The 13,425-nt window shown below is 32.9% G+C and overlaps 1 protein-coding gene across 1 annotated transcript in view; it reads left to right on the forward strand.

Annotated features, from left to right (window-relative positions):
* LOC129947615 (death-associated protein kinase related) overlaps positions 1 to 13,425 on the forward strand; it is a 136,065-nt gene that overhangs the window by 56,486 nt on the left and 66,154 nt on the right. The gene's annotated exons all lie outside the window — the stretch shown is intronic.

The following is a 13,425-nucleotide window of genomic DNA, read 5'->3' on the forward strand; positions in this document are numbered from 1 at the left end:
AATTTAAACGACACCCCGTCAATGTTCGAAAGCCACAGCGAGCAACAAGCACCAGCAGCAGCTTGGATCAACCAGCAGCGTATCAATAAAATAACAATTTGCCATCAATAAATTCGGTTGCATTTTTCGATGAAAAAAATCCCCCCCCCTTATTTTTTGATAGACGACTTGGACAACGACTGTACGACGACGACAACGCAACCAGGAAGAGCAGGTTTTGAATCAAAATATAGAAACACCAAACTCTGTTTTCCCCCACAGCAAAATATTTTATAATAAACCAACAAAACCGACAAAAAGTCGAAATGAAAAACATCAGCATTGCGTTGCATTGCATTGCTGGAGGAACATGGAGCTAAAGCTGGAGCCCATCAAATGAAAAATCATTTTTCTGCACGATTGGTGGTGAACTCGCACAACCATCACAATAAATTTCTCCGCGGGACGACCGCAGTGTCAGTATACTATCACCCACCGAAAATGCAGATCGAAACGAAATGTATCCCGCGGTTACAAACTGACCCATTGAAACACAACTTTAAACGGCTCAACCGAACAAACGAACGAACCAACAAACGATTGAACGATTATGGGCGACTTAGTGGCCAACTTTTTCTTTGCTGAACATTGATCGAAATGGCGCCCAATCGTTCGTTTTTATGGGCCAACTTTCGCGCGCACGCTCTTTTCAAAGCTAGATTTCTATCTCTTTCTCACTCGCTCGATCTTATATGTTATTTTTGAGTTTGTGGTGCATTATTGTGTCGCCTGATATGATAATTTAAATCATATTATTCATACCCCTTTTTGAGATGCCTTGAGATGTAGGCTCTTCAATTTATCACGCGAATTTTAGAAGGGGCTTTGGGGTAAGCTAAAAACTTTTCTTTTTCGTGTGTAAATCGTGTGCGCAAGTAAATACAAGTAAATGATGCCTCAAAGGGAAACTGGGTGAGAGACATAAAAGTGATTGTTATTCTTATGCTCTGCACATTGCACGGTCAAGTAAACCGAACGGATCTATAAAACTCCATCGCCCATCTAAACCTCGTTTATCTAAACCGTGTTGAGTGCAATTTATCACAAAACAAACTACATTTTTATGTATGTTCAATGTCCCAGAGGGCTTACCACATTTTTGAGGTTACAACGTTGATTTTTTGGTCTCGAAATTAGATATGCAAATATTGTATAAAGCACAAAGAACTTTGCGGTTAATTAATCTTGACGAGAGTCTTTTTCGTTACAAAATATAAATCCACACCCATTAATTCAGTGAGATTATTAAAATTAACACAAAAAACTAAATGTCTTTCTAATCACAATCTAAAATCTTTTGGCATCTATATCTAGAAATAACGGTTTATTGTTGAATATTCTTAAATGTTAATGACAAAAATGTCAATTAATTTTTTGTAAGAATACAAGAATCCAAACTTGTCCCATTATATAAAAACTACCAAAAGAAGTTAATGACTTTTAAGCTAACGATACATTAATTACGGGAAGTTTTTAGTTCTGTTTGTTTTGTTGTTATTTAAAAGTTTGACGTTTGGAATGGATTCAAATATTTCTTAAGTATGTTATAGATGATGGTATAAGAATTTGACAATGAAAGTAATCAATGTCAGAGTTTTTGGTTTGTTTGTTTATTTTGCATACCAATATTATGGAGGTAACGGTTTAAGGGTTTTAAGAAATCAGTTAAGCATCATCGGTGGCATTGCCCTTGAATTTGTTAATAATAATGATATTTTATTTAAATAAAAACAAGGTTAACAAAGGTCATTTAAAAAGGAATTTTGGTCAATGTACGATTGATCGATTGATACTTTTTCTATTGTTTATTCTATTTTTGACTTCTTAACCGTTGCTTTTGTATAAATCTTGTCTTTTGTCATTGTGGTATGGAAAGAACAATAGACATTTTAGTGAAGTAAAAGTTAAATAATATGGCATGTATATGCGCACGATCAGGGCGGAAGTAACGTCAAAGTTCATTAGCCACAGAAATAGTATCGAAGGACTGTGGATTGGGACAAGGATCCTCTACCGGTAGACAGACTTTAAGACTCATCATTGATATCAGTGGTTCCTGCTTCAGCCGTTTTTACTGTTATTTAAACAAACTAGGCAGCCAAATTCCTCCCCTTAAACCGTTTAATTTAAGTTCCGAGTGAGTTTTCGTACCATTATATGATGCCATATGTCAAGACTGTCATCCTCAAATAACTATCATAGCGTGGAAATCCACTGGAATATTAATCACGAGTAACAAAAACAGAGATGGCCCTAGTATACTTCCTTGTGGTACTCCAGCTTCAATTTTCTTAATTTACGAGTGAGTTTGATCGTACCGTACCGTATTTGCCAGTAATGGTCTGGACTCAACTTGTACTCATGTCTTAAGTGTAAAACTTAAAAAATAAAGGCTCTTGATTAAGTTTTGTATTGCAAACATTTCTTTCGAAGCAAACCACTCATCAAGCCGTTTCGGACTTCTTCATAAAAATCGAAGTAGTTTTGGATCGACTAAACTGTTTATCAATAAGCGAACTTACTTTACTTTATTTTATTTGGCGCTACAGCGCATTGTTCTTCTGGGCCTCAAGTAATAGCTTTCGCCAGCTTACTCGATCTCTAGCTTCCTGCCTCCAGTTTCGATTACCAAGTTGAGGTGCGTCGGGCTCAACTTGATCACTCCACCGGAGATGAGGCCTGCCTTTGCTTCTTGTGATCTCAGGCTTGGCGATGATTACCTTACGGGCTGGAGCTTCGATGTTTATTCCCTCGACATGCCCTAGGCATCTTAAGCGTTGAACACGTAGTTTTTTGATCAGTGGCAAGTCGCCGTACAGCTCGTATAACTCTTGATTAAATCTTCTTCTCCAGATGTTAATTTGTCTTTCGACACAAACGGAACTAATTTAGAAAAATATTTATATTCATATTCATATTCATATTCATATTCATATTCATATTCATATTCATATTCATATTCATATTCATATTCATATTCATATTCATATTCATATTCATATTCATATTCATATTCATATTCATATTCATATTCATATTCATATTCATATTCATATTCATATTCATATTCATATTCATATTCATATTCATATTCATATTCATATTCATATTCATATTCATATTCATATTCATATTCATATTCATATTCATATTCATATTCATATTCATATTCATATTCATATTCATATTCATATTCATATTCATATTCATATTCATATTCATATTCATATTCATATTCATATTCATATTCATATTCCTATTCATATTCATATTCATATTCATATTCATATTCATATTCATATTCATATTCATATTCATATTCATATTCATATTCATATTCATATTCATATTCATATTCATATTCATATTCATATTCATATTCATATTCATATTCATATTCATATTCATATTCATATTCATATTCATATTCATATTCATATTCATATTCATATTCATATTCATATTCATATTCATATTCATATTCATATTCATATTCATATTCATATTCATATTCATATTCATATTCATATTCATATTCATATTCATAGTCATAGTCATAGTCATAGTCATAGTCATAGTCATAGTCATAGTCATAGTCATAGTCATAGTCATAGTCATAGTCATAGTCATAGTCATAGTCATAGTCATAGTCATATTCATATTCGTATTCATGATCATATTTAGCTCTTAAAAATATAAAGATCAAAGGTTTCTTCGAATTTTGACGATAATAGTTACCAAATGCCTGAACAGTCTAACAATAATGATTTAATAATAGTTCCCCATCAAATATGACACATGAAAGTTAAAGTTTAAGCAGTGTAGTTATTATTTCCTTGTTATTTGTATTATCTTACCAAAAATAACTTATAAAAATCCAATAGTTTTACGCCAACAGGCTAATAAAAAACAAATCCCTTTTTCCATTGAACAACACTTCTCCGAAAAAAAAGTCATGTATACGCCCAGTAGTCTTTTACTACTTTGTTTTGAGTTCAAATTATGTTTATCTTATCTTGTCCCAATAAAAAAACCAAAAAAGAAATCAATTTTGTTATGTTATTCGATCAGCCATTTATAATCTTTGTCAGCCAATACAATAAAACAAACCAAAAGCCAGAAAAAAAAACAATTAACAATTACCCACTTTATTATTACAAGCAAAAATATCAATTCGTTACTTTGTTGCCAAGATTGTTAAAGATATCCAAGCACACCACGCCACCCAACCTCCACCTCCACCAAAACTGCAGACAGACTTTGTATTATTGCAGCTTACCTAATGACATATAAAATTATTTCATTTAGCCAAGTGTATTGATACTTGTGTCCCCCTATCTCCTGCAGCGCCGCCACTGTGTGAGTTTTAAGAGTTGCATAAATGAAAACGAAAACCTTATTGATCGCAATTAAATCGTGATATGAAAGTTGAACTTATACGGCCGCCATAGATAAGCAAACAAAAGAGTCGGCGCGGCGGTCGTGTCCGGCAAAGGTTTATTGTCATCAACGAAAAAACAAAAAAAAGCAATCCAAAAGTAAAGGGTGTTTTCTTGAGAGTTTTTTTAATTTTAAAATAGAATATAAATATGACTTTTCAAAGAAAACTCTCACAATTTGGAAGCGTTGTTTAGGTGTCAGACTATTATATGTTGAAATGTCAAACCAAATTAAAAATAAACCGCTTGACAGCTGACAAAATGGGCGCCAGTTGAATCTACTAATTGCTAGGTAACCAATTTTTAAATTGTCAAACTTGACAAATGGCAAAATGGCTGCCAGTTAAAATAGTGTTGCCAACTTTAAGTTGTATACCTCTACTAAAGAACACCCGTTATACAGATTGAAGTATCTTTTTGGTGCAATAGAGTATGTCAAGTTAAAAAAAAAATTACCGAAGAGCTGCACCGCGATATGTGATTCGATGTTTTAATAAAAAGACCCAAAAACAGAAACGATACCACGACTCTCAGTTAGATAAAAACAAAAATATCGAATAGGTTGAGGGTAAGACGGTTTAAGTGGAGGGCCATTAGAATGGTAAAACTATACTAGCATTAGCTAGCAGCAGCAGACATTGTGCAACATTTAAACTGAGCTCTGTCAGTAGCGCACCAACCACAGATTGGTAGCGCTGTTGGTGCCTAATCGAGCCTAACAGACACAATCTGCGCAAAGTTTGCAACAGAAATAAGCGTTTTTTATTTCTTATTGTTTTGGTTTCTGAACGTATCCCCTTTTATATTCGGAGAAGGAGGTGGATGCCGGTTAGAGAAACTTGAATCGTTCTTACACCCATTTTCCACCTAGCACCCAGCATCAGCTTCAAAAATCCACCGCACTACTACCGTTTTGTGTTGCCTTTTAGTCTTGAGTGCAGTCGCTGCCGACTTTGGAACAGCAAGCTCAGCCCTCCCTCTCAACTCCTCCGTCAAGCGTTTTTCCATTTAGATAGATTTTGTTTTTCTATCTTTTTTCTTCGTAATTTGCATTTTGCTAAGTTTTTCCTTGTTTGATGTTTGCCGCTTGAAAATTACAAAATAATGCGGATAAAACTAGAAGTATGCTCTGACTCCGATACTAGACTTTAAAGACTCGTACACACTAGGTCTTGAGATTTTTTTTTCGTCGTTAGGTTCGTTCGTTTGGTTGGTTTGGTTAGGTTCTTCAAAGCGACAACTCTTAAAGTGCAAGAAATAAATGGAGTGTCGTTGTTTATGTGACGCAGCAACGACGCGACGACGACGTTAACGTTGACGGCAAACGGACGAAGCAGTTTTTTGTGCTATTCTATTGCACACCACACACTCCCTGAGATGGGCAGTAATGTGCAGCAAAAAGTAACAGAAGACGAAGGAGAAGTTTTATATTGTTTTGTTCGTTTGTGGAACTCAGCAAAATAAGACGAATGAATTGAGGACAATTCTACCATTCTTTCAGATAAAAGATATCAAAATGCGCACTTTCTGTATGGATAAGAATTGCTTTTTGTTATTGTGATTGTTTTGTTATTGTAAACGCCATGGTTGTGAAAGAATTAAAAAAAAGAAACAACAATTGAGATTAATGCAATTTTTATCTTATTTTTATTTTCTTGTTAATTAATTAAAATATACTAATTTGTGTTTCTGTCTTCTTTTTCATTGCAGGTAAGGCTTAAACAAAATTAGTGACTTAATGTCAGGTAATCGAACTTTTTTGAAGTATACTGAATGATTTAACACTTGTCCTCGTTTTTATTTATATTATTTTGATTTTTTCAACATAAACCAGCGAACTGTCAAAGGCCGACTTTTAATCAATAACAATAAAAGACGTGTTCCAATCATTAAAATTTTCCCCAACTTAATTTTTGTGTGAAGTGTCTAATGTTAATTAAAACTTCAAACAAAAGGATGCGTCCATAAAACAACATTTCCTTTTTTTCATAAACATCATATGAACTGTCAAATGTTTATTATAATTCACAATACTGGGATACGTTGCACAAATTAGAAAATACATGTATTATGATGCCTCTTATTGCGTGAGTATTTACATATTTGCAATTTACAAACTTCGCATATTTTGACTTTTCTTTCACATGAGCTTTATTTCTATTCGCAGATAGCGACGAATTATCAATATTTATTTACCCTTTTCAACAAACAAAACAAGAGTGGTATAATTTTGAGGTTATGTTGAGCGCGAACAATTTATTCGTTGCAGCGTGGATGGCATGTGGAACGCGAATAAAGTTTGACAGTTCGTAGCAACCGCACTGCAATTCGTTGCTACCAAATTGTTTTTACAAAATTGTCGTGTTTTAGCGAACAAAAAGCAAATTTTATTATCCTAACATTAGTGCCAATTGGTTTCTTATAATTTAATTGTGTTTTTGTTTGAATTTGACTTTTTGAAAGGTGTAAAATCACGGTTGTTCGTCCATTCGTTGTTCGCTCTCATGTACAAGGCTCTTAAGTAGTATTGACATGAGCGCGACCAAAGAACAAAATATGAGTTTATATACGTTTTAAGACATATTTCTAACGAAACGATAGCAATATTGTTTCTATTTGATTTATGATGCATAATTTTACTTTTCCACATCATATATTAATAAATTTAAGAAAACAAATTTATTCGTCGCGAAAAACATTGTAGTTGATACGAACTGTCAAACTTTATTCGCGTTCCACATTATCCACACTCGCAACGAATAAAATAATAGTGCGTACTTAACCTAAAAAATCATTCTTGTTTTGGTTTCGGTGATGAATGGTGTTCATTCGCGACAAATTAAAAACTCTCATGTGAAAGAAATGTCAAAATCGACGAATATTAGTTCATTCGTTGGTCGTGCTCATGTGAATAATGCTTTATATCTGTTTACAAAGTATTAATGCACAAAAAAAGGACGCGTTCATGAAATTGAAATTTCTCCATGAACTATATGTATGTGAACTTACAAATGTCCATTTACGTTCCACAAATAAGCATTCAAAAGAATGGATGCCAAGGTTATCGTCCAATTTAAATGCATTAACAACATTTGGCAAGAAATCTGTATGAAAACTGTAAAATTCTAATTCGTAATTCTCAAAAATAGGACGCGTTGCATTATGGACAAATAAATGTGTATGAAATGTCAATAATTAAATTATGTCAGTTCGCAGTTCCGAAATGCTTTCTATTGCTCAATTATCGTATGGATTTCAAGATGATTTTTTTTTTGGGAACTGTCAAATTCTTATTCGTTCATTTCATGGAAAATTTCTCGGTTTAAATGGATTGATATTTGTTTAAATATGAATTCCAAATGTTGTATGTTATTCACAAAAATAAGACCCGTTCCATAAGTTGACAAATAAATGTGTATGAAATGTCAATAGTTAAATTATGTCAGTTCGCAGTTCACAAATCTTATCTATTGTTCAATTCTTGTATTGATTTTAAGGTGATTTTTTTTTAGAAACTGTCAAATTCTTATTCGTTCATTTCATGAAAACTTTCTCGTTTTAAATGGATTGATATTTATTTTAATATAAATGCCAAATGTTGTCTGTTATTCACAATAATAGGACGCGTTCCATAATTGACAAATAAATATGCATGAAATGTCAATAATTAAATTATGTCAGTTCGCAGTTTACAAATCCTATCTATTGTTCAATTCTCGTATGGATTTCAAGGTGATTTTTTTGTTTGGAAACTGTCAAATTCTTATTCGTTCACTTCACGAAAAGTTTCTTAGTTTAATATAAATGGATTGATGTTTGCTTTAATATAAATGTCAGAATTAAGTACATATCTCTGGCGGTGTTCATATTTCATACTTTATTTTGACGTCTCATAATGTTATTTCGTGTCCAATCTCATCTCTTCCTAATTAAAAAGGACCTGAACGTAGTAGTATTTTTATAACATGTAAAATGATGCATTAAATTATTTTTGACGTTAAACAAAGTTTCGAAATCTTAGATGATTTACATTCATACGATAATTTAAAAACTAATGATTCAATAAATTACGGCATAGCTTAATTTCCGAGACTTCAGATAAATTCTTCAATATGTTTATCCACTATTTCACGGAAAAATATTGTTGATTAAATATTGATTATTAAATTTGTGTTAGAAATTAACTGCGCAAAAAGATGTCACATTAAAGTGAACTATCGATAAAAATGTAGTGTCCAAAGTTGTACAAGTTGTTTACAATTTATTTTGACATCTCTGTTATATATAACTTAATCCTCTTTCTACCCCACAAATGAGAATATAAAATCAAAAAAGAAGTGACAGCCTCAACTAAGGTCAACTTAAACTTCAATTTTTATTTTGACGTATAGAGCTCTTAAGTCATTTTTTGACGTAACCAAGTCTCTGAAAATGCATGTTCAGTTCACTGTTTGCGGAAGATATTGTTGCTCATTAAATTTTTGACAGAAGATGAAGAACTAGTGTCATCAGCTGTACTTGTCAATTCATAACAACATTTTCTATACACAGAGAGATTTGAAAAATGACAAGTGTCAGTGCTGTCTCAATGTCTCTGAAGACAGCAAAAGTTTCACACCAATAATTCTCTTCAACCTACTTACGTTTATGTAAATCGTAACTAATAAAAGGCCATTGACATTCAAATCTGCACAAGCTCATACATCCAAATTAGCAATAAATTCAAATTCACCAAATATTAATCAGCTTAATAAAATTTAAATATTCCTAATATTTCCGTTAGCGAAATTTAATGAATTGAATTTTACTTTTGTGTGTTTAGTTTTCTGTTTCACGCACAAAACAAAAAAATAATCCAATTATCTTTGAGTTTTAAGTTGTTTTTTTTTTTTTATTTTTTCTTACGATTTTATGACAATGTTTAATTCATAAAAACTTTAAGAGATTTACACAAATTTGCGTGCCTACAAATTAAGCACACAACATGTTATCTCGCTAATTTTTGATTAAAAGAAATTATGCCTTTTTTAAAATAACAAAAAGAAATACAAAAAAAACAAAATATTTACATAAATCCGTCTTATATCTCTGCCTACAAAATGCAAATTAATTACTAAGTTTGTAGATAAACCAACGAGTATCTTGGAAGCCTTGTTCGCATACAAAATGTTCGTATTAAAGCTGTGTACCTACTCGCATTTTGTGATGAGAGGTACTCGAGATTGAACAATTATCTCAGTATGACATACGACAAATTATTACCGCTAGCTAAGCTAAAGCAACCTCCCACTTAATCAATATGTTTCTTTTCGCCACCGCTGTACAAGACACACTAGTGTTCTTTGTGAACGAACGGTGCGGCAGTAAAATCGGCAACAGCGCCAGCTGCTGTTTGCGGACACATAAGTTAAAAAGTTGTTAAAACCAATTTTTTCCTGTTATTACTTCTATTATTTTATACATAGATATACGAGTACATATGGATGGATATATTTATAGGTGTACAAAGTCTATAAGTTGTCTCCTGCATAAGCTGTTTCAAATATGGAAATCATTTTTGTATCTTGTGGTTCCGCCTTCAAAAGTGGATGTCAAAAAAAAGAAAAAATTATGACAAAAACTTGTCAAGCTACTGTATAACACAGTTTAAAGAAAAATAAAACAAAACAACAAAATTTCAATGCCTTGCCACGCATGATTCATTTGAAGTATCTTGTTCGTTTTTTGACCGTTTCGAACGAGACACTATGACATTTAGCTGTCAATCGGTTTATGGTTGCTTTGCTTTTTTGTAGGCTCTTGTCAGTCTGATTTTTATTTTATATTCTAAACCAAAAATAGACATTCAACAATCTACCACTTTTCTATCCAGCCATCAGCCCCAGCTAAATCATAAAATAATATTATATGTTTGGTTATCCCTTCCTGATGATAGGATGAATAAAACAAGAATATAAAAATGTTAACATCAGATTCATTTAGATTCAGAATTGAATTGGTTACAACCCGAACAATGTTTTGCCTTTGTGTGTAAATCATTAAAATGTGTAATACAACATAAAATATAAAATGCAATGTTTTTTTTGTTTACAATATATTACCGGGTTTTTGTGTTTTATTTTGTTTGTATGATCAAAAATTAATTCTAAAGGGAAATGAATTTATTAAATTTGAAACTGATGTTGATGAAGCAAGTTTACACGTTGATATCTTTTTATTGCTTTTTTAGGAGAAGATTCTATTAATTATTTTGTTTAATTTTTTTTCTTTTCAAAACACAGGAAATGATATTTTTTTTACCAAATTAAGATGATCAACTTTTAAATTGAGATGTCAAATGAAAGTTTTTTTTTAAATCTGTCAAAAGTGACAACTTGTCTTGCTGAATTGATAGAAAATTAATGAAAGCGTTCAGTTTAATATATGAATGAGATATTTGAGATGGGAAAAATATATATGTACCATTTTATAATGAAGGTTTTAAAGCAACTTTATACTTTTTCCGGGAGAAAGATTTATTAGTGGATCTTTGTTTTATAAAACAATTAAATATTGTTACTTCTGTCTTTTTTACACGAAGTGAGAAGTAATAATTGTGTTTAAAAATAATTGAATTGTAAACTTTGTTGACAAAAACGTAAAATTTTCGTATTTTTAGGCTCGTTTCACACTACACGGTTTTGACCGTACGGCAAAAAACCGGACGGCGACATTTTGTAAGAGGCGCGAAAAAGAGCATATACGCTTTCATAATATACGGTTACGGCAAAATGCCGACAACGTGCCGTGTAGCAACCGTCTACTGCCACTACAGTATACGGCAGCCGGACAGCGCGATAAGCTTAGTAGCGTACATGACGAAATGCATGTTTTTACATCATACGATTTTATTCGTGCGGCAGAGTTCGAACTAAACACAGGAACCCTGCATATATCGTGTTTTACCGTACGGATAAAACCGAATAATGTGTAATTAGCCATTGATCCGGTTTATGCCGTTCTGTTTTTTGCTGTACGGTCAAAACCGTGCAGTGTGAAAGGAGCTTAACTTTTTTTTTTACATCAAAAAGGAAAAGTACTGACAGAATATGATTTAATGCATGTAGTTTATGGTTGACAGTTCAAAATGTCAAACTCTATTGACATTTGGCAATTCGTCATAATGCCAAAACAACGGTTTCAAATCATTGGAATTCACTTTAAAAATAAGCAAAGTCGATGCTGTTACGGTAAAATGGCAAGCGCTATCAAACCATGCCGACTGATTTTTATTTTCGAAAATTAATCACCTAAACATTGATTTGGTTCCAACTCCAAAAAAAAACGGTGCAACTTGTCAAATAGTGGCCTGAACCAACAATTAATTGCTAAATCAATTTGGTGTTGTTAACTGACCCCACCCCTCTCCCCTGTTCGAACGACTTAACGCTTTTATGGGGTATTGAAAGCCAATATTCAAGCCACCATTTACAACATATGACTAAATTTTTTAGAAAAAGTATTTCTAAATTTGACGGACGACATGAGTTGGAACTCATATTCAAAAATAGGTGCCATACAATTGTCTTTCAGATTATAATAATACATATATTGCAACAATATATCTTTCTTGTATTATTAGCGGCGCACAGTGGCCCGTTTATGCAAAACTACTTGCAAAATAATTTTTTGAGTGGGTCCTTAATGCAAAACTTTTTAGTTCACTGGATTCACAAATTTTTGAAGCTACAGTAATCGAAAAAATTATTCAATTTGGGTTATTGGTGTTCCTTATAGAACAGTTGCGAAAACAGAAGCTGTTCTCGAAAACTACGAAGTCACGGAAATATTAGCTAGAGTGAAACTTCAAAACATGATTTATCATACAGCAATGCGACTAATGGAAAGCAAAACGGAGGATCAAATAATTGCACTTCCAAGAAGTCTTCTTTTTAACTATGACAGACGGAACAGTATTAAACGAATTAATGGAAACAAAGTCTACGCGGTCATGTCCGATATGCAAGAGGACACAAAATAACTTTAATAAAGATGAATCAATCGAGGACGAACATAATTTAGAATATGGAATTTTTCCACTGCACACTAGAATCAGATGAATGGAATTTATTTTCAAGCTTGCCTATACTCTTCGACAAGAAGGAAAAGGTACTGAAGAATCGATTGGGACCAAGAAGGTGGAAAAAAGAAGAAAACAAGAGATCCAACAGCGTTTTTGCAATGAGCTTGGCCTTGATGTGGATAAACCAAAGCAAGGGTTTAGAAACACTAATGACGGAAACACTGCGCAAGAAGATTTTTTGAACAGTCAGATGCTACAACTCGAATAACTGAACTGATGGAGAAGGCTCACAGTAATATTGAACGTTTTGAATTGCATAGAAGTAGTGAATGCAGTTAAATTTGGGGAGTATACTAAGAAAACGGCAGAGCTTTTAAAACAAACGTATCCTGAAAAACTACTCACACCTACTCTACACAAAATATTAGTTCATAGTCAAAATATCATTGAATATCAATCACTACCACTTGGAGAACTGGCAGAAAAAGCCCAGAAATGCAACAATAACGACTTCAAGAAATATCGATATCAGAATACGTGTAAAGATTCAAGGATTCGGCAGAATGAGGACCTCTTTAACATACTAGCAACCCCTTCGGATCCAATTATTTCTTCCTGAAGGCATGTGAGAAGCCAAAAAGATCTGTAAGAACGATACTCTCCAGAAAAAGTGAGTTCATTACACATTTCCCCGGACTTAAATGACAGTTTTCAAGAAATTCAGTGATACCCGTGGCATGATGCTTAGTGCGATGGACTGTCATGCGAGAAGTCTTGGGTTCGATCCCTGCCTATGCCACCTAAAGCTTTTTTTTTCACGTGTACTGCCTCTTGCGAGGAATTGACAAATTCTCTAAGAGTAATTCTTGTCATAAAAAGTGCTTT

The sequence above is a fragment of the Eupeodes corollae genome, chromosome 2 (assembly GCF_945859685.1).
Source record: "Eupeodes corollae chromosome 2, idEupCoro1.1, whole genome shotgun sequence".
NCBI lineage: Eukaryota > Metazoa > Arthropoda > Insecta > Diptera > Syrphidae > Eupeodes > Eupeodes corollae.